Source organism: Pleurodeles waltl, chromosome 7 (genome assembly GCF_031143425.1).
Source record: "Pleurodeles waltl isolate 20211129_DDA chromosome 7, aPleWal1.hap1.20221129, whole genome shotgun sequence".
In the NCBI taxonomy this organism is placed as follows: Eukaryota; Metazoa; Chordata; class Amphibia; order Caudata; family Salamandridae; genus Pleurodeles; species Pleurodeles waltl.
In genome coordinates this window covers 579791653-579814147 of record NC_090446.1, presented here as the reverse complement: position 1 = coordinate 579814147, position 22495 = coordinate 579791653, and positions in this window count along the sequence as shown.

The following is a 22495-nucleotide window of genomic DNA, read 5'->3' as shown; positions in this document are numbered from 1 at the left end:
GTCAGGGCGTCTGGAATTATTTGATTCTGATTTTTTCACATAATTATAGATTTGCTGCTTTTGCTACATAATCTATCATCTGTTGCATAATCTGCATCAGATTTTAACAAAATTTGTTTCTAGCTCAAATGGATCAAACGTTACTAAAAACGTGGCAACATGTGTTTGCATTCAAAAGTGAACTGGTCATCTTTCAGTTGCTTATTTCTGTATGTGGTTCTTAAAATGGAACTAGTAAGGTGAAATCTTTGCCCAGACAGTATTACCATGTGTAACAATTAAAAAGTGAATATAAAATATACAAGCAATACTGTTAAAAAATGTGCCACATAATTTGGTTCCCCCCTGTAGTATGATTCCAGTGGCCCTGGCAATAGTCAGCAACATCAGCAGCTACAACAGCTTTGTCAACTACTTGAACCACTAAATGAAGGTACGAAACTGGCTACAGTGCTGATGACAAAGCAACTGTTCCTTCAGCACTTTATCACTGACTGTATTCATCAGCACATCATGTTACCAAGCCAATCTTCGTCACATCCAGTAGAATTCGCTCCCTTGACTGAGTCACGGCTGCTGCCAATAAGGGGAGGGCGGCAGCATGCGGAGCACGGGAGCAGTAAAAAAAACAAATGACCTGCCCCTCTGTGATCCGCTATTCCCGCTCTAGCCGCCTCTCGTCTTGCTCTCTCCCCAACCAATCCGACACTTCTCTCATGTTGTTAAACAGCATGATAGAAGTGCCGCGATTGGCCTGAGTGTACAGAAATGCCACCCAGGGAGGGAGTGGGACACAGTGCTTGGTCTCCACCCAGCTGTAAAATACAGCCGGGCGGAGAGTTTCTAAGTGCGCATGTCAGTTTGGCCAGCCTTGGTCAGCCGGCCAAACTGACGTGCACTTTGAAGCGCTCCACCAGTCCTCCTCCACTTGACGTGGAGGAGGCTGGCCCTGCCTCGCCCTACGTTAGCGGAAAAATAAAGGAATAATAAATTATTTTTAATATCCTTTTATTTTTCTGCTTTCAGCAGTGGGGTGGCGCTCCTCCACCATAGTGACCCCTATGCAGTGCAGGCATACAAACTACCATTTGAAGCACGGACAACAGGCAGGTATCCTGTTAACCCCTCCTGGCTTTCCCTTTACTTGTAACCACAGCAGGAACAAATAAGCCTGCCAGAGACAAATGGTATATTCTCTCGGGTTCCTCTCACTTTTTCCCCAGAGACAGCACGCAAACAAGACATCTTGATAAGTGTTTATTAGAAGCCGAACTAGTGCAGAAAATATGCAAATTATAGTAACAACTATCAGAGATATAGACAAAATAAATAACTTAAATGTATTAAAAGAGATAACATGGTAGTTTCTGTATTTACGTTTCCTACAGTCTCGTAGAAGAATTAGCACAAAAAAGTTTGCCATTGTGAGACGTGGCGTACATCATCACAAGCCTGTTTCGTAAGGGTAGGCTGCTTTCTTGCTGCAAAATCCAGCTTGTATGTTAGAACCTAGCTAGGGTATCAGCCTGTCTTTGAAAAGGAGTGGTACATGTTTACATTCAGGGAGTTTGTTCTTCAAACAGTTCAAGCAACGTGATTGTACCGTTTTACAGGACGACCATTAGAAGGTGGCCTCACTGTGAGACCTGACACAGTATGTGGAGAATGTGGGAATTCTAACAGTCTTATGCATGTTTGTACAAATTAATGGATGAATGAGTCTTTTAATGTTACAATTAATTACAATTATGTATATGTACCAAAGAATAAAACAATCACAAACAGTCCCTTGCATGAGACAGTTAATACTTTGGGGTGAAACGTCCAAGGTTTCACATAGTGCAAGCAAAGGTATTAAAAACAAATGAAATCATAAAAGAAGCGTGTGACACAGAGCGGCCACGACTTTCAGCAAGATGTGCCTGCACTCGCAGATTGATGAAGATGGACATTAAATCCATAAACTTGCCAAAGCAGGTGAAGTTCATCGGAATGTCAATTGTCAAACAAAAGTTCCAAGCATCCTTTCAAGTGGAAATCCCTAATTATAAGAACATGGGGCTTCAGTAGAGTGCCTTGTGCAAGAACAAATTCTGGGCAGCAGCAAAGTAGGGGAAGCATCAACTCTCTCTGATAGCTACAAATCTAAAAAGAACCGATCCTAAAATCCAGCTGGAGAAAAATCCATTAATTGTTAAGACCATCTTTTTTGCGTGGAGAATTGTACATTTCGTCCCCCCTGCTGAGTGCACCTTTCCGATAGGATTGCATGCCCATTCCTCTGTAAGATTTTGCATTTGATATGGCATAGCTGCAAGCCTGTACCAAACAGAAGTCTCGAGAGAGATTGGGCCTGTTTCTTCAGGATAGTTTTTAAACCTGAAGACAGAATTAAGATGGCGGTTAAGATGTCCACCTCCAGGTTTAAATCTATGATCACTTACTTTAAACTCTGTGGCCAAGGATTGTCTGACTCATAGGAAACCTCTTGTTATGCAGTCTTCAGAGAGCCCAGTTTGGCGTGCTGTACATAATAATATTTAGGAAAAGACGCCTTGCATTCGAGATCTTGCTCAGTTAGGCCAAATTCCGGGCAAAGTAATGACCGCAGGGTGTATTTTGGGAGATGGAATATTCTTCAATAAGCAGAACATTGTAATCTATCTAAAACAGAAGTGAGCTTCCTTGGATAAGCTCGGTGGCCATATGAAAGTGTAGGTATTAGTTTGGCCCTTATAACTCGGGTGATGGCTTCAGCTGAAGGTGCAGAAAGTTAAGAGCCTGGCTATATGTTTTATCTGAAGACTGGTCCTTGTTGGTGTCTGAGAACCATACACCTAAGAAATTGTAGCTTGTCTGTGCGATGGTTAAACTTCCTAACTTCCATAGGAGCTTTGCTTTATTCTAATACCTCCCAAAGGTCATAACTTTAGTTTTATTGACATTGGCTGCCAGCTTGTTGTCTTTCTTGTATCTGTTTAATGTTGCAATGGCATGTACATGCTTACTTTAGTATGGTCAAGAATCAGATAGCCGTCCGCATATTGAATTACTGGGAGTCTACTTGGACCAATCTTACAGGGAGGGTTTTAGCCTTATCAAGTGAGCGTCCTAAATCAGAAGGGTAATAACTGAACAACATGGGGGTTAGAATGTGGCCTTGTTTTAAGCCCTGATTGATTGTAATTTGATATGTGAATATGTTTTCCCTTCCAGTTTTGGTGCAGACCCATGTGTTTGTATAAAGCGAGATAATTGCTCTCAGTAGGGTAGAAGAAATTCCCCAATATGCTAACTTCGACCACAGTATATTTTGATTGAAGCTGTCACAGGCCGCTGAGTAGTCAACAAAACATACAAATAAGGATGGCCTGGGCAGTCAAAGTACGCTGTCAACCAAATAAGTCAGGGCTACCATGTTATCCAGTGGGGATGAGTGTTTTCTAAATCATCTCATTTGATAGAAGGGGGATAATCTTGGCCCTCAGTGCCCAAGCCTCCAACTCCTGGAGTACAATTTTGGCATAGGCATTGGCCTCCACATCCAGTAGTGCAATCAGGCGGTAATACTTGGGGTCAAACGGTCCCATTTTTTGTGTAACAGATGATTATACATATCTGAGAAAACACTAGGCCTATGCTAAACACTATACCATACATAAAAGTATGAATGGAAAGCACACTGTTGTGATATGTGTAGGTTACCCCCACTTTTTACCTGCTTTCATTGTGTTTAGACTGTTGTCACTGGGATTCTGCTAACTAGGAACCCTTGGTACTAGGAACTTGGTACTTCTTACACCCCACAATTGGCATACTGGTGTACCCTGTAGGTCCCTAGTATATGGTACCTAGGTACCCAGGGCATTGGTACACCAAGGATCCCCCATGGTCTGCAGCTTGTATTAAGCCACCCATGAGAGCCCATGCAAGCTGTGTCTGCAGCCATGCCACTTGCAGCTTGCGTGAAAAGGTGCATGCACCCTTTCACTGCTAGTCACTACACCAGGTCACTGTAAGTCACCCCTATGGTAGGTCCTTACAGCCCAAAGGGCAGGGTGCAGGTCCCTGTGTGTGTGAGCACCCATGCATGAGCAGAGGTGTCCCTATGAACTCCAGTTCCAATTTCCTGGACTTCGTAAGTGTGGGGAAGCCATTTTAGCTGTGTACTGGCCATAGGTCACTACCAATGCTCCAGCTACCTAATGGTAACCCCGAACCTAGGCATTTTTGGTATCAAACATGTCGGAATCATACGAGCAGCCTACATTGCTACAGCTCCTCAGACAGGATTCTGCCCCCTGCTGCTTGACGAGCTCAAGCAGGGTAAGGCAGAAAGAAGTATTTCCTGTGGGAGAGGGGATGCAACCGTCTCTCCTCTGAAAATAGGTGTTACAAGGCTGTTGAGGGGCAGCCTCCCCATGCCATGGGGTTGCTTTGAAGAGCACATTTAGGTCCCTCCTTGCATAATCCGGTTTGCACCAGTCCAGGGATCCCCGTCCCTGCTCTGGCAAGAAACTGCACAAAGGAAATGAGAGTGACCACTCCCCTGTCCATCACGACCCCAGGGGTGGTGCCCAGAGCTCCTACAGGTGGCAAATTGATTCTGCCATCTTTGAAAGAAGATGTGCAGAGTCCCCTGGAAGCATATGACTGGTCAGGTTAGGTAGCTGACGTCAGTGAGCCCCTTTGACAGGTGGTCACCTCAGAGAGTGACTAAGCCTCTTTTGGGGCTATTTAGGGACTCCCTTGCAGTTGGGTCCCCAGATTTGTAATGCAAGACTCCATGTGGACCTCTCTGCAAAGACATCTTCTGCACCTGGCCACCGGAACCACTACTGGAGTTCACAGGAACCGAATTAGACTGCAATACAAAGACAACAACTCCTTGCAACACTGTTTCTACGGCTCCTGTCACCAACTTGCAACATTTCCACAGCTGTGCATCCTCTGGGGTCAGCAAGACTTCAGCTGCACCGAAGAAGCAAGAAGGAATCTGCCTTTGAGTGAAGGACTCACTCCCCTGCATCCGCAGGCACCTAGGGCAACGATGTCCGGCTGCCGGGATCTGCTGTCCTCTGAACTTGCGAAGATTCTCCAACAAAGGAGTGGTCCTTTGGGTCTTCTCTGCCTTCTGTCCAACTTGGGAGATGGTGAGCCCTTGCCTCTTCCTCCAAGACAGAACCCCTGTGCACCACGACTGTTGCAGCAACCAAGGCTTGTTAACTCCTGCTCTGAGGGTCTTCAGGCTCCAAGTATCACCGGCCCCCAGCACTCTACCTCTCCAAGGACAGTCTCCTCTCTGCTGCTCCAACGACATGGGACTCCTCTTCAGAAAGCTGCTGGAGCCTCACTGTGACTTACTGTGCCTGCTGCCAATGAGATGCTTGTGAGGGCTCTTACTGCTTCTGCAGGCTCCCCTGTCTTCTGAGGGTTAGCCCAGACTCTTATCCAAGGGTTGAGTCCACAGGACCTTGCTGGTCTTCTTCAGCTCTGCAAATCTCCAACAGCTCCAGTTGCATTTGCTTGCACTTGTTGGTCATCACCTGACCACTGACCCATCTGCAATCCGGTGACCGACGACAGACAGCTACTCAGTGACTTCAGGGACTCCTCTGCAGCTCCTGGACCCCGCAGCTGAAGTTCATCCATCACTGTTGACCTTTCACCAACAGAAATTTGGGCATTGCCTCCTGCCCCACCTGGACACTCCTACATTGGCTGGACTCTATCCCCTTCTTTTGCAGGTCTTCTTCATTCAGAATCCACTGTTGAGTTCCTCCGGCCTGGTCCTGCTTTTGCATTATTCCATTTACGAGTCCCTATGTTAGCCCATGGGACGCCCATGTAACTTACCTTTCCTTTCCTGGTCGCTGGCGGTCTTCTAGATACTTACCTCGTAGGGTTCCACTCTCTCTCAGCCCTTGGCTAACTACTCCATATCCTCTGATGGGGGACCCATTCTCGCATTCCACTTTTGTTTTGTATATGGTTTGGCCCTCCCTGTAGGGCCCTTTCTATTTTATGCTACTTCCCAATACTTATATTTTTTGTGTACTTAACTCCAGAAGGGGGTTTGCCTATAGTAATTTAGTTTGGTGTTTCTGTAATACAGTGCCTTTATTTCTGCAAAACTATGAGATTCCTTTCAAGTTTGATAAGTTACTGTGTGACTACTGTGGTATTGCAAGTGCTTCACACTCCTCCTAGATAAGTCTTGGCTGCCCACCACAGCTACCACTAGATAGTCCTGGCTATCTGGACATTGTAACACTATCTATTAAGGGTTGTGTGGGCCCAGTATAAGGTGTAACACCATAGGTGTCCACCACACACTGGAGCAGCCTCCTATAAATGTAAAACTCGAGCAATGCAGTTTTATATAGTTATATGCTTAAAGTAGTCCGCAACAGCAGAAAACAGTTGGGGGCCCTTGTCAGTCAGTCAGAAACATGTGTTTATTTAGGCCTTAGCCTTTAAAACACTTCTAAAACACGTTATCACATAAAAATTGCAGTATTCACAATTAAATAGAGTACTATAAAATACAATAAAACATATCCCAACCATATAAAATCACGAAAGACAAAACCCTTGTTATATAAAATAAACTAGGTTTATTCCAAACCAAAACCTTAATGTACTTTGGCGCATCTTAATATTCAGAATATTTTCCAAATATGGAAAAATGTCATCGTTCTCCCAGGAATTTAGTAAATGTGAGACTGTTCATTTATTACTCAGGTACAAAAGATCCTCTTCCCTAGAGACCTGTTTTAATAATCTTTTAAACTCTACCTTACTTACTCCCACCTCATCAATACCCCTTCTTACCTGTATTTTTAATGCCCTAGCGCAAGCCTGAAATCTTCCTCTTACTCCCTGTGCCCAAGATAATTTGCTTTGTAGAATCTCTTTTTTTATCATAACAGGGAGATTTTCGATATTCCAGCACTATCAATTCTTGTCCAAAATGTTAATATCTCTACACAAGCAAGCTGTGTCCACCCTAATAAACCTGTCTCTACTCTAACAGCCTGAGTCATAGGGGAGGATGCAAGGCAGAGTAGCTTTTTTAAGCACCTTCCTTCTTCCAGGTCCCAGCTATTTTTTACCCCTATACCCACCACTTCCACCCCATACATAAACTGCGGTCTTACCATAGCTTAATAAGCCTGCAGTACCGGTCGAAGAGAAGGCCCCCATATTGTTTGTCAAACTTTCTTAGCCCCACTATTGATACCAATTCCTTATCTTGTGAAGAGGCAAGGTGGTCCTTCCAACCTAAATTGTGCGGAAACCATACCCCTAGGTATTTATATAAATTCACTCTCTTTGTTTTAGCTTTATTAAGTACCCATCTCATAATCTTCCCATGGTTCCCTATTTGGAGCACGTTGATTTTTTCCATATTTATTTTCAATTTTTCTTAATTAATACAGTAATCCCCACATATATTCAATTTTCACTGTAGTCCGATTCCTGTCCATTTCTTAAATTGATTTTCCTTGAGAGTGAGCCCCCACTATCCAGCTCCACTTGGACCCAGTCCCTCTGGAGTTCCTGCAGAATTAAAAGCAGGACTTTTGGGATCCCCTATCCCTTTAATATCTCCCACAGCAATACACGATCAACCGCGTCAAAGGCAGAGCTAAAACCAACAAGGGTATTTTCTACTGCCTCATGATGAGTCCCAAATAAACCATCTATCGGTGGGGGTTTTCTGCACAGCCATGTCTCCTGGAAACATAGAATAGAATGCTGCCTTATCATTCCATAAATCACCTGCTGTTTCCTTATCGTACTAAACCCATATCTGTTCCAGGAGAACAGACTACTTGTTTCAAATCAGTTGTTGAGACTGACTTTAAATTGAGGCACAGGGAAAATACTTTGAGGCGTTGTGACCTATTTAAGGGTTATAATTTCTTTACCCTTTTCACTCAACATCTGCTTGATACTGGCTCCAGATAAACCTACAAAGAGGGGCCTTTGGTCATACTGAATTTTAACATGCACACATTGCAACATCCTGAGACCCTCAGCAAAATGGTATCAGCATTTGTCAGGGCAACACATTAAAGAGCCTGATACATCGTATTTGAAATATGCTTAAACCTACATTAGAAAAGCATCAGACCATACTGTCAAGTAAACTCATTGACCATGCATTGATATCAGTGATGGATCCGCCTTGACCAGTGCAGTGCAGATGCAGTGTGGCTCCCAGCAAGCGTCCAACCCATCTCCCCTCATATTGGCCTCCCATGGTGGTTGCGCCAACTTCCACACAGTCGGAGAGTCCCCTCAAATCCCCTCCATGGGGTAACTCCACCAAGAACCGCAACTGGATCTCAGGGGCATAGAGCATTGAACAACCCGACCAGTGGAGATAGTGCACCTAGCAGCTGCACAACACAGTCAGTTCTACAGAGCTGGGATAGGAAGGAGGACCGAGGCAAAGGGCGCCACCTCTCTACGAGATGTCATGCGGTTGGCTATCTACTGGGTCAGCAATTGCATCTGGCCCACCAAGTATTAGGACCTCAAAGTCAAGGATGGCCATGGCACCATCCGTTATGGGTCTCTAGAGTGCAGCCAAAGCTACTCTCTGTCGACCCGATCCCCATAAGAAGCCTATAAGCAATGAGTACAGCTCTTTGAAGAACGCACTAGGGATGCACAGCAGGAGAGTGAGAAAAAACTAAAGAAGCCGAGATAAAGCAATCATTTTTAGTAAAGCTCCTCTGCCCGCCACTGAGAGGGTAGTGATCCCCAGAAGGCCATGCTACTGCAGAGTCTCCCCAATGTGTGTCTCACTTTTCCCTCCATAACGTCCAAGGGGTCATGATTAACATGCACTTTCAAGTAAGGTAGGCGAAACAGTTCCACTGCAAGGTGCCAATATCGGGGGATGAGGGGACACCCTGTCAGCCACTGTCGGAAATAGGCTAGGTTTTTGCCAGTTCACCCTGAGTCCTGAAAGGGAGTCAAAGCAGTCCAGCAAATTATTCACTCCCTGCAGGGCCCCTTATGTGTCCCCCAAGAATAAAAGGAGGTCGTCTACGTACAATGCTACGTAGTGGTCATGTTCCGCGGCACGTATACCTCTATAGGCATTGTCTGTGCGGGCCAGTAAAGTGAGAGGCTCTCTGACAAGGGCGAAAAGGAGGGGCGAGAGCAGGTAGACCTGTCAAATTCTCCTTTCCACCTTGTAGCCCTCTGAGATAGATTTACCTGTGCGAACCCTCGCTCTCGGCATCGTGTAAAGCAACTGAATCCAAGCTACAAAGTGCTCTCCGAGGCCAAAACTACGCAATATTTCATAATGGTATGCCCATTCTAAGCTATCAAAAGCTTTTAACCAATCTACGGCGAAGATCTCCACGCTGTTTTGTCATAAGTGGCAGCACTGAGAGTTAAAAAGAGTCTGGGGATGTTAAGAGCTGTGTTATGGTCTGGAATAAACCCTGCCTGATCTCAGTGGACCAAGTAGGGCATGTGGCGAAGCAGGCGTGCAGCCAATATCTTGCTAAGTATTTTATAATCCACTGTCAGCATCAATAGAAGGCAATAGGCTGTTCTGTCTGTGGCTGGTTTCCCCGACTTTAAAATTGGAACAATGAGGGCTAACCAGGCAGTGGGGGGGGAGGGTCCTCTGCTTCCTAGCATCTTTGTACATAGCAACCAATCTCAGACCCAACTTTTCCATGTAGGCTGAGTAAAATTCAGCAGGAAGGCCGTCTAGGCCCGGGGTATTGTTCCTAGCCATGATCTCAATGGCTGCTTGCACCTCTGGGAGCATGATGGCCTGCCCCAAGGCTTCCAAATCTTGAGGAGTGAGCGTCGGATGTGCTATGTGCGATAGGAACCCTTGAATGTCCACAGCCATCGGTTGAAATCTGCTGCTATATAGTTCTGTATAATTTGTACAGAATTCTTGATTAATTTCAGCCTGCTGGTAGACCACGCAGTTTGAGGCCATGTCTAGCTTGACTATGACTGACATTCTCTTTGCTAGGTTTGCCAGCCGCGCCAGGAAAGAGCCTGCCCGGTAACCTTCCGCATGAGTATAGGACATATAATTCTTATTACCATAGCAGTGCACCCTTTCGACTTCTTCCACTCCTTCACTGGCCTCTGTTACTACAGTCTAGAGGCCCAGGTCGACGGGTCGCTCAGTCGTTCTTAGCGTCTCTGCAGCTTTGTTAGATCTTGTAGCAGTGTCCCGCGGATCCCTGTGGTCGCCAATATGCATCGCCTCCTCATTACTGCCTTAAAGGCATCCCATTCCAGTAGTCGCGAGGTCATGGATCCTTCATTATCCTCAAAATAAGCTGTTTTGGCAGACCCAACAGTGTCATGGAAGACCTGGTCTTCCAACAGTGAGGTCTGAGTCTCTACGTGGGTATGGGAGGTCAGGGACGTGTCCATATAAGACCTAGAAGTAGGGGGTTATGGTCTGATATTGTTCTGGTAAGATATTCGGTCAGGTGTGTTAGCTCGTGTATGTCTGGAGAGAACAAGAATGTGTCCAAACCCACAATGCAAGTCATGTAGTGGCGAGGAGTACTCTCTCCAGTCCGGGTAATGTGTTCCCCATGATTCACTAAGTCCCCACTCCCACTGCCAATCCGAAAAAGCCCTGGCACAACGATTTATTGGTGATTTTTGCAGTTCGCGGGGGGTGTGACCTAGCAAATGCTGTGTCCAAAATACAATTGCAGTTTAATCCTAAGAGAACCAGCCCTGTTACGTGTTGAGTTGGGTGGCCAGAAAGAGCAGACAGGAACCCTGGTTGATTGGCATTGGCGCCATAAATGCTCCCCAGCATGACCTCCTGCCTATCCAGCTGCCTGATAATTTTAGGGCAAGTCCCTCTTTATCGTCCAGGTGTCTTTCTTGAAGGAGGGCAATTTGAATACCTCGCCTAGTGAGATATGAGAAAATGTTTGGATATCAAGTGCATCCCCCTACTATTCCATGTTAATATTTTGTATTCCATGGTGTTAGCCATTGCAAGTGTGGTGTGTGACATATTGGCGCCCGCAGTTGCGCTGGTCCCCCCTGTAGGAATCCTCCCAACATAGCAGGCTTAGTTTGCAGTAAGTAGGCACAGCCCATAACAATCCCCCTTTCAACTGAAACATAAATATCCCAACTCCCATTCCCCAAGACAAGTGGTACTTCCCCACCCAGCAAAAACAACAATTATGTATTCTTGTGCCTTCTAACGCTCAGGCAATTTGTGACGGGAGGGTAACAGTCTGGCAAGTGTGCCATGGTGCCCATGCAACTTCCCCCATCCATCTGATGAGCTAGAGTGTTGATTCTAGTAGACCCCACGGGAGCCCAATAATCAGTAATCAGCCATGGTGCTACAATCGTGCGTCACTCTTCATGTCCAACATATAGGAGAGCACACAAGAGTTTACAACAGTTCATTTGCCATCTGTGGCATGATAATCAGCAAGGGCTCACTTGAGTATTCGGATCCTGGCCGATGGAGTCCCAGGGCGGGCTGTGTCTGGCGAGGGTGTAGGGCTGATGTCATCTCTGTGCATTGCAGTTATGGATTCCAGGGCTCGTCTCTGCTCCCTTTGCGCCTCTGCATTGGTCGGGCATTCAGTCTTAGATGTTTAGCTAGACTTCTCCGCCTCCTGGGCTGCAGCGGGGATCCGTCAGCCTGGCTACTTGGACCAGCCTGCGAATGGGCCTCCAGCCAGTCTCATACCTCCCACGGGGTTTGAAAGAAGTGCACTCCCTGCGGTGCGACCACTCATAGTTTGGCTGGAAACAGCATTGCATATTGTAGGCCACAGGTTCAGAGCTGCCTCCTGGCTTCCGCAAACGGCATCCGCTGCTTCTGAGTTTCTTTTGCAATTTGAAGGCTACCTTTAGATCTGGCTTTTGCCAAGATATGGACCCAATCCCTATAATACAGTAGCCAAGCAACCACTGGTCGCGGATGTGCTCCCGGTGCTCCCGGTCTGGATGGCACTCGATGGGCCCTTTCAAGGGCGTAGAAGCAGGATAGGCCCTGCGGTGTCCCTGTGTCCTGTAGCCATTTCTCCAGGAAAGTTACCATCTTTGTACCTTCAACGCCCTCCAGGAGTCCAAAAACTCGAATATTGTTTCTGCGGAATCTGTTTTCGCTATCCTCTGCCCTGGCCTCAAGCGTAAGGACCTTGGCCTCTAGGCTGATGAGTCATACCTGCAGTTGCAGCAGGTCTGGGAGATGTGGGCCATCAATCACTCCACCATTGTGACCCTGTCTGCCAATCTTCTGTGGTCATCCTTCAAGAGGGCAAGATCCGCCTCGACGGTGTCTATTTTGGTTTTGAGAGCTTGCCTTGAGGCCGTGATGGACTGGAGGACGTCCTGCAGCGTGCGCACAGTGACCCATGGTGGCAGCGAATCCCCCCAGCACACCGAGCATCTTGGTCCCTCTTCCTGGGGGCCTTCCCCATCAGCACTATCCATACAGGGGGCAACAGGGCTGAGGCAACTGCAAGTCCATTGCCACCCCAATCAGGCCCCCTTCACTGAGTGAGATCTGGGCTAAGGGCTCGCCCGAGTAAGAGCCTGCATCGCTCCTCAAGTGCTTCTTTGGATTGGAAGGAGGTCCCGTTGTCTTGCAGTCTGTGGTGACAACTGAGCGGGCTCATGGGAAGCGCATCACTCGGAAGGAGAAGACATGAGCTCTCCAAGCCATCCAGTGCACCACTGAGATAGGGTTTGGCTAGGTGCAGTGCCCCGGGGAGGAGGGTCCCCCCCACATGGAAGCAATATGGTTGGGGTCGCCACCCACTCTGCGACAGTGTCGCTACCCGCTCTGCGCCAGTGTCGCCTTCAGTCTTCTAGCTAGAGGTCTGCCTCGCAGGCCAGGGTCTCACTTGGTCAGTTCACCAGGCGGGGCCCACCCTGCACTCCTCTCCTTCGTGGACTCCAGAGCACCAACCACTCTGCTAGGCCAGTGCGCTGAGGGGCCACAACTGCAGTTGTATTGCCTGTGTGCAGTGTTCTCTCCATGGTTAAGTGTACAGTTCCCTCGGCTAGTTCCTGTCCCATCAGGTCCACTTCACAGGCCCCTATATTCAGGTGCCTGCTTCACTTGTATTCAGGTGGGTGTCTCCCCCCTTGCTTCAGGTGCGATGTTGCAGTGACCCATCTGAGCCTCCAGTGGTATTCAGTGTGTCGCAGGCTTATGCTGGACCCCCCTGCCTTGACGAGTGGGGCGAGAGTGGGTTTCAGGCCACCAACCTTCCAAGCCCAGGCAACGCAGGCAGCTGTCCTGCCCCCACCCAAGCAGAGAGACGCAGGCCGCCTCCAAGTCAGGTCCAGCACCACAACAGTCTCTCCGGGCCGCCGGGCCCACCAGGTCGCTCACCTCATCCGTCATGCAGCGGCCAGAGAAGGGCCCAGATCCGGGTACTCCTCTGTGCCTGCCTGCCACAGGGATCCATGGAGGTGCTAGGGTTCCCCCTGCTCCATCTTGGCAGGGCCCGAAACACCCAGGTGCTTCCCCAGGCACCGCTCTCCAAACAGCCAGCCTCCAGAGCCCTCACCTATGCAGTCAGGTGGCCCCAGTTCTGAGAGACACCCTCCCCAAATTCTCTTGATCTGTCACGTTTGCGGTGGGCCCCCTCACTGTGCGTCATCTCTGCCAACCCAGCAAATCACGGCAAGGCGAGTCCTTCAGCTTTAGGCACGGGCAGGCGCCATTTTGGGTAGGCTGAGTTCCTCGTGCATGCTGCATTGTCTTGTCTTGCAATTTCCAAAGGAAATGTAAAATATGATCCAAAAATAGCTTTTCAGACCTATGCCAAAGCCCAGCAAATGGACAGAAATGTACTCACATATTCTCTAGGAAGAAACGTAAGGTGAAGGATGACCAATTCTGGACCTCTATAACCTGAATAAATACTTCAAAAAACAAAGTTCAAAATGGGCATGATTTAAGACATACGGTAAGCCATGAATTTGGAGGATTTGATTATCTCAATAGATATCCAAGACAAATTAGTTCCTCACCTTCAAAATGCTCTTTCTGGTGGATACTCTATCTAAGCACAGATTCCTCACCTTTAGAATATCCCCAACCACCAGACTGGATCCGGAAAAATTTCAACAAAGCCGCTTCTTGCCAGTATGTAGCATTGTGCTGATCTGCTTTGATTCAGCTCTACAGCAGAAATGACAATTGGTGCCACCCAAGTGCACTGATGGCAACTACTTTCTGTACATTGTCCACGCCCTCGGATATAGATGCTCAAAAACTTAGTGTCCGTGCCACTGTGCAGATTGCTAATTTGAGACATGTTTCGATGGAAAAGAATCCTTTCTACAGAACATGGTGACGGGAGGGAGGCTAGGAATCTGAGGTTAGAGTATCTACCAGAAAGAGCGTTACCAGAGGGAAGTGACTTGTTATGATGCATACTTCTAATCACAGGTTCCCCACCTTGTGAATAGATACCAAAGCAGTACCCCGCACCCTCCGGTGGTGAGCATGTAGAAAGAATTTAAGCAGGAAGTCCTATAGGAATGAATGACCAAAATACCCTTCCTGTCGAACCTGTCTCTTATGGTTGTAGTGCTTTGTGAATGTGTGCACTGATGCCCATGTCACAGCTTGACATATATCCAGGACAGGTGCTTTGTGTGACAATGCAGTGGTAGCAGCCTTGGCCCTTGTGGAATGGTCCCTCAAACCTTTTGACGGCTGTTTCTTGACCAACGCATACCGGATCTCAATGCAGAGGTCTATCTATCTGGACACTAAGTCGGAATCGCCTGGGGACCTGCTCTAGACCGGTGGGCCACCTGGACACGGGCTGCAACAGCTGATTGTCCACCCAACAGTCTTTGGTACAATTGATGTAAATGCTTGGCACTCTTTTAGTGACCAAAAAATGGAGGCTGTCCTCTTTGGAGAGGTAAGGTGGAGCAACAAAAACGTCAGAAGAATGTTCGACTGTCCGGCATGAAAGAGAGTCACAAATTTCAGTAAAAATGATGCTCTGGTCCTCAGCACCAGTTTGCCCTGATAGAAGGTGGTGTTTCCCCCCGTAAGAGGCAGGATACACATTTCAGTGGGGGGGGGCACAACTGATATTTAGTCTCACCTGTGCTAGTGGTGTTGTAGGTTGTGGTTAGGGAGGATGCAGATGAGGCCAGTCCCAAATCTGCCCCTTGTTTCCCCAAACCGCACTTAGGGGGTCATAGTATTTATGATTCTTGGCCTACTGGCATCCTGCATCCTGCTCCTCACCCATGCCAGATGGCATATATTAGGTCTGAAGTCTCAGTAGGTCCAGGCACCAATGAAACCTGTCTGATTCCAACCCAGTTTTTGAGGAAGCTACAAAGATCTACAGGGAAGGCTGCTTGATCTCAGTAGTTCCAAAGGCAGCCCTCCACTGCACCGGTAGTGATCTCCACATCACCATCTTAGCTGTCACCCATTAAAGAATGTCTTTCAACAAAAGTGACAGTGATGGCACTACCGCGGACTTCCAAGCCATGGCTATACGGCTCTTCAGGAGGAAGAAACTCAAGTCAAGGAACCTGACAGCATATCTATTCCTGCACGTCTATGTGTGCAGCCCAAGGAGGCAGTTAAGTGGGTCACATTTGCAGGGAATGATCCATAATGTCAGTCAGAGCTTGATCAGTGGTAGCCCCGCCAGTAACGGGTAATCTCCAGGCAGTCCCATACCATGTGATAAATATCAGCTTTGGGACATAGGGGGCATCCTCATGTTGCACCTGGTAAGATATGATGAAGACACACTGGGTTAGATATGTCTGATGGACATAGTTACATTGAGTGTAGTTCAGGGCGGGAGTTCCTGGAGACACCCTGCACCTGTTTCAATGCCCGAGTCCATTGTGCGTCTGCCAAGTCCTGACCAAGAGACTGAACCCATTTGTTGGTGAGGGACTGGAGAGGTGGTAAATGAAGCTCTAGCAATACGCCATAGAGCAGCGTGATTATACCCCTACCAAAACTGTGTCCTAACAACACCTGAAGCGCCGAGGATGTTGCTGGTTCAGCACGCTCCAGCCCCCACACGGCCCTGATGGCTGCCTCCAAGCATTGTATATCAAAAACTGGCCCTCGTGAATCTTGTATCTGTCTCATAGATCTTGGAAAGACATCCGGAGTTAATGTTCATACAGATGTCTGAACATGAGAACACTTATTTCCCACCATGCGCCCGTGTCATAATGAGCAGCAATCTTGTGAACTGTTGGGAGCACCCACAGTGGCAGGGGCGTATAACATTGGGCCTTGACGCAGGGTCACATATCTATCACAGCAGTATTTAGCCACCCTGGTGAAGAACCCCATCCGCTCTACACCACGTGGCTGGCCCATGAGCCAGTCCAGAATGTCCCAGTCAGCTAAATCTCAGACAACACAAGCCCATTCCGGAATAGGACCTACCACAAGCCACCTCATGAGCCACTGCAGTTGTGGAGCAGCATACTAGATCTCCTAGTGTGGTGCGCCCAGTCAGCCCTTTCCAAAGGGGTGAACATCTTATGCAAGGCCATTCATTTCCTCCCTGAGCCCCAGATAAGGGCAGAAAGAAAGGAATCACGTTTCTTTAAAAAGAGCTGGAGTAGAAGGATAGACGGGGCTGAAAAGTGATACAGCAACACCGCAACACCAGCATCTTTGTAATGGACACCCTGCCCATCGGGGAGAGCGGCAGAGTGTTCCAAAAGGTAAGAGAGTGGTGCGCTCCTGCCGGAGCCCTGCCCAAGTTTCCATCCACCAGATCCCATTCTGCATAGTAAACAGAATGTGTCATATTACCAAAGGAGACCAGAATAGCAAGGGCCTTCCCACTCTGCTTTGGGAATCTTGCATAGTGGGAGAGACAAGACTTGGACCAATTCAGCGCAAGTCAGACCACCTTAATCACCCTGCATAGATTGAGACAATACTTCTCAAGACACACCAACGTGTCGTCCGCGTAAAGTAAAATCATCTCCCAGCAGGTGCCACTTCACACGCCCCATTGCGCGCCCCGCAGGTGAAATGAACCCACCAGCGGCTCCAAAGTCAGAGCGAAAATGAGAGGAAAGAGTGGACTACACTGTCTGGTGTCCCCGCACACTCTAAATGGTGCTGAGAATCATGCTTCACCTTTAGCTAGCCAAACTCGCCGGAGAATTTACCAGTAGGGAGGTTCACTGGACTCAGCGGTAGATGGTCATGCTCCCGGGGTATACAAACACATTACGTTTACAACAAATGCATACAGTTGCACACAACATAATAGACATATAATAACAAATGTATACTGGTGATGTGCCATTGTACTCCTCATTGAAACACTTCAAACCACCGTAAACTCCCAGAGAATTTGATTTGAAATGTGTACATCATACTACTGCCACTCACTAAACTAGTCTCTATCCCTAAAATAATTTGCAGAGGGCTCCATGTATGAGCTCACGGAAGGGAGCCTTGTAGTCACACACTGCTGGAAAGGATACTCTAATTAGGTAAAGCTGTCAGTACCTTGGGGCGGTTGAGCCTTCTAACCTCCTACACTTACTTCATCAGAGGTCCTCCCTTGCTGGAGGCCTACGTGATGTAAGTGAGCACTCTGGATTTTACCGGTCTGCTCAAGAGCTCTCGTTCATATTCACTGCCATTGTGCTTGGTGCGCAATGTATGTGTCATTTACAATGTCATCCTTTTTTTTAGGTCAAGCGCGCAAGTGCTTTGACCTGTTGTAAGTCATGTGGGCTTTTAACCACACCCTCCGCATGCCCATCACTTTCACTTGTTCGTGGGCTTGCCGTTCAAAAATCCTTTGTTATAATTAATAAATGCTTTATGTTTGTCCCTCCTTGGGGCAGTTTTGTTACCGCCATCAGACTGCCCCTGTTACATGGACAATTGCGCGATTGCCAATATGTTTGACTGCGAGCATACTTCTTTTTCCTTTTGTGTCTCTCCGTCACGCGCACACTCATGGCGGCCATGGTTCTTTTAATCGGCTTGCTATTGTCAACTAATGTTTTACACTTAATTTTCAATTTATGTGACAAGAAAAGTCCAGTTAGCAATTTACAATGCTCATAGCTGTAATTTGAGTAAACGCGAGGCCCATTGCATTACAAATGCTTGTTTTGTTATACTGACCAGTTGGGAGTTGTAAGAAGCTAGCTCTGTATATACTATATCAAAATGGGATTTAGTGTGCACAGAGTCCAGGGGTTCCGCTGTGGCTTAACAGAGGCTAAAGTAGATAATACTAATGCTCGCTTTTGTGGTAGTGTGGTCAAGCAGTTAGCCTTATCAGAGAGTAGTACACACAGGCAATAAAGGAAGCACACACTCAATGACTAACTCAAGGTCAATGGTTCTTATACGGCAAACATATATTTTGTTACTTTATTTCTAGAACTACAAATAGGTGCAGGTGTAGGAGGCTGGCCTGGCTTATAGTGGGTACCAAAGGTACTTACACCTTGTGCCAGGTCCAGTTATCCCTTATTAGTAGAGTAGTAGTGTTCTGGCAGTTTAGGCTGATAGAGGTAGCTATAGCAGAGCAGCCAAGGCTGAACTAGAAGACATGCAAAGCTCATGCAATACCACTTATATCATATAGGTACTATATCATAAGAAAGACAATACTCATAGTTATTAAAAATAAAGGTACTTTATTTTAGTGACAATGTGCCAAAAATATCTCTGAGGATATACTCCCTTAGGAGGTAAGTAAAATACACAAAATATACACAACAGGCCAAATCAGGTAAGTAAAACAGTCAGAAAGTAGTGCAAACACTGTAGAATACAATAGGATGCAATAAGCCTAGGGGCAACACAAATCATACACTAAGAAAGTGGAATGCGAACCACGAATGGACCCCTAGGCTAGTGTAGTGTGTAGAGGGTCACTGGGAGTGTAAGGAAACACTAAGAGTTTCCAAGATACCCCACCCCAAGACCCTGGAAAGTAGAAGTAAAGTACTACTATTTCCCCAGAAACACACTAAAGTCGTGATAAGGGATTTTGCAAAGACCACAACAGACTGCAAAGCACTGAAGATGGATTCCTGGACCCGAGGACCTGCAAAGGAAGGGGACCAAGTCCAAGAGTCGCAAAAGTGTCCAGGGGGGGAAGGAGCCCACTAAACCCCGGATGAAGGTACAAAATGGCTGCCTCTGGTTGGAAGAAGCTGAAGATTCTGCAACAACGAAAGGAGGTAGGAAGTTCTTCTTCGTGCAGAAGATGTCCCACAGCATGCTGGAGGATGCAGAAGTGTTTCCTTGGCAAAATACTGCAAACAAGCCTTGCTAGCTGCAAGAGTCGCGATTAAAGAAAAAGGGTGCTGCCTGGGCCCAGAAAGGACCAGGATGTCGCCACTTGGCAGAGGAGACAGAGGGGTCCCTTAGCAATGTAGATGGCCCACACACAAGCAGGAAGCACCCGCAGAAGTCCTTGAACACGGATTCAAGAAGACTGAACATGGCGGTTGTCACAACACTGCAAAAGGAGGTCCCACGACTCCAGAGATCAACTCAGGGAGCTGAGCATCGCAGGACAGAGTGCCGGGGACCTAGGCTCGGCTGGGCATGCAGGATTTAATGAAAATGTGCACAGAAGCCCTTGTAGCTGCAGTTCACGCGGTGCACAGGATTGCTGTCTGGAGAGGGGCGGCAAGGACTTACCTCCTCCAAATTTGGACAGTAGGACCACTGGACAGTCGGGGTCACTTGGGTCCACCACCTGTGTTCCAGGGGCCAGGCTCCTCAGGATGAGAGGGGTCCCAGAGTACTGGTGAAGCTGAAGTTTGGTGCCTGCTGAAGCAAGGGGAAGATTCCGTTGACCCACAGGAGATTTCTTCATGGCTTCCAGTGCAGGGTGAAAGCAGGCAGCCCCCAGAGCATGCACCACCAGGAAACAGTCAAGAAAGCCGGCAGGATTAGGCACTACAATGTCACTGGTAGCCTTCTGGCTACTTTGCTGCAGTTTTGCAGGCGTCCTGGAGCAGTCAGCGGTTGATCCTTGGCAGAAGTTAAAGAGAGAGGTGCAGAGGAGGATTGGCCACCTAGGCCCTCATTACAACATTGGCGGTAAATCCCGCTTACCGGCGTGCAGAAGACACACAACACACCGCTGCGGGGACGGAATTCCGTTACAGCTATTACGACCCACAGCTCGGAATCCGCCAAAATTCAGACACCCACACAAGTCCGCCACAACAAAGGTCAGTGATAAACTGGCGATAACAAAACCTCCACCGTCACGCCAACAGGAATACGCCCACACTATCACGACCCACGAATCCACGCGGCGATCTTTCAACCGCAGTATTCCATTGGCAGTACACACCGCTGCGCTAAAAATACACACACATTTACAAAACACAACCACATTGGACAATTCCAAATACACACACCTGATACACATACACACACCACTCCCACACACTCAATACAATATAAAACACACACCCACATCACCCACAAACCCTTACTACCAAAATTGAGAAAGAAGGCCAGAGAGAGACACCACCAGAAACAACACTAGCATCCACAGGCACACAACACCATCACTCACACACCATCCACGCACCTCTGACAACACACACAAACACATCACCTCACACATCACAACCGACACCACCTCACACATCACCCACACCACATCATGGCACCTCAACGACACCCCAGGTTCTCTGAGGAGGAGCTCAGGGTCATGGTGGAGGAAATCGTCCAGGTAGAGCCACAGCTATTCGGATCACAGGTGCAGCACACCTCCATTTCTAGGAAGATTGAGCTATGGCGCAAAATCGTCGACAGCGTCAACACAGTGGGACAGCATTCAAGAACACGGGATGACATCAGGAAGAGGTGGAACGAGCTACGGGGGAAGGTGCGTTCCGTGTTCTCCAGACACCAGATTGCAGTACTGAGGACTGGTGGCGGACCCCCATCTCCTCCCCCACAACTAACAACATGGGATGAGCAAGTCTTGGCTATACTGCATCCTGAGGGCCTCGCAGGAGTAGCAGGAGGAATGGACTCTTGTAAGTCAACTCTGAACTATTACATTTCCCACCCTACCTGCATGCTATCACATACCCCCACCCTCACCCTCACCCACATCACTCCAGCACCTCACAAATGTCCCACTATCACAACCAACCCATCCCAACACCAAGCCCTGCATGCAACACCAAAGCATGGACACCCATCACCAAAGCATGTCCACAACAGATACCCACACAGACCCCAAACCAATTATCACACAAGGTCCTAGACAAGAATGCAAGCACTGGAGTAGTACAGGGTCACTCACCTATTGCACACAATGGCACACACAGATGCAATAATCATGCCTTTACACCCCTGCAGGACCCCTACCCAACGTCACCGGACAGGAGGTTCCAGACATGTCCACTCCCCCCACAGAAGAGGCCCACAGTGATGACAGCAGCTCTGTCCAACTGGATCAAGATGACCAGCCCGGCCCATCTGGGACCTCAGGACAGTTGGTTCCCCTGACACTGGCACATACCACCACAGAGTTTCCCACCTCAGGAAACACCAGCACAGCACCCACCCAGCGGGCCCATCCCTCTGTCCCCAGGACACGTCAACCAGCAGTGTGTCCACCACTACAGGGAACCCAGGCAAACCCACCACCTCAAGAAAATCAGGGACCTGGGGGCAGTTGCAGTGGGCACACGGTTCAGGGGACAGAGGCACAGGAAAATAGGGGAACTGGGAGGACAGCTGTGCGACAGGGGGAGGACAGGCCCAGGGAACCCACTCTCCACGAGGCCCTCTCCAACATCATGGGAGCGTACCATTATTCCCAGGAGACATTGGCAACGGTACTGGCCAACATTCAGGAGACCCAGCGGCTGCAGGAGGAACACTATCTGGGGATCAGGGAGGAACTCAAGTCCATCAACACCACCCTGGTCACCATTGTAGGGGTGCTGAAGGACCTTGTCAACACCAGGAGGGACACTGTGGCACAACAAGGGGCCCCTGACACTAGCCTGGATGAAGAACAGCCCACCACCTCCGCCGGCGCTAGTGGACAGGAGGCACCGCCACAGGACCATGACACCAGCACCCCACCCCCTGCAGATGGCGAACCACCCCGCAAACGGTCCCTGAGATCCCTGAACAAGACAGAGAACAATGCCAAGACCCCCGCCAGGAAATGAGACCCTCCTGAATGTCATCCTTCTGTCCCACTTTGTCACCCTGTCCATCCTTAAACTGCCCTAGCTCCACTTCCTATGCCCCTTTGGACAATGCACCTGTGAAACAAATAGACTGGACTCTGCCATGGACATTCCTCCACCATCACCCCAGCCCATTTTACAACCCCCTCCACTTATTTGCACAGAAATAAACACCCTTGAATCACAAAACAATCTGGAGTCAGTCTGTGCTTTCACAAATGTGTATTTGCAATAACTATGGAATGTAGCAATGTCA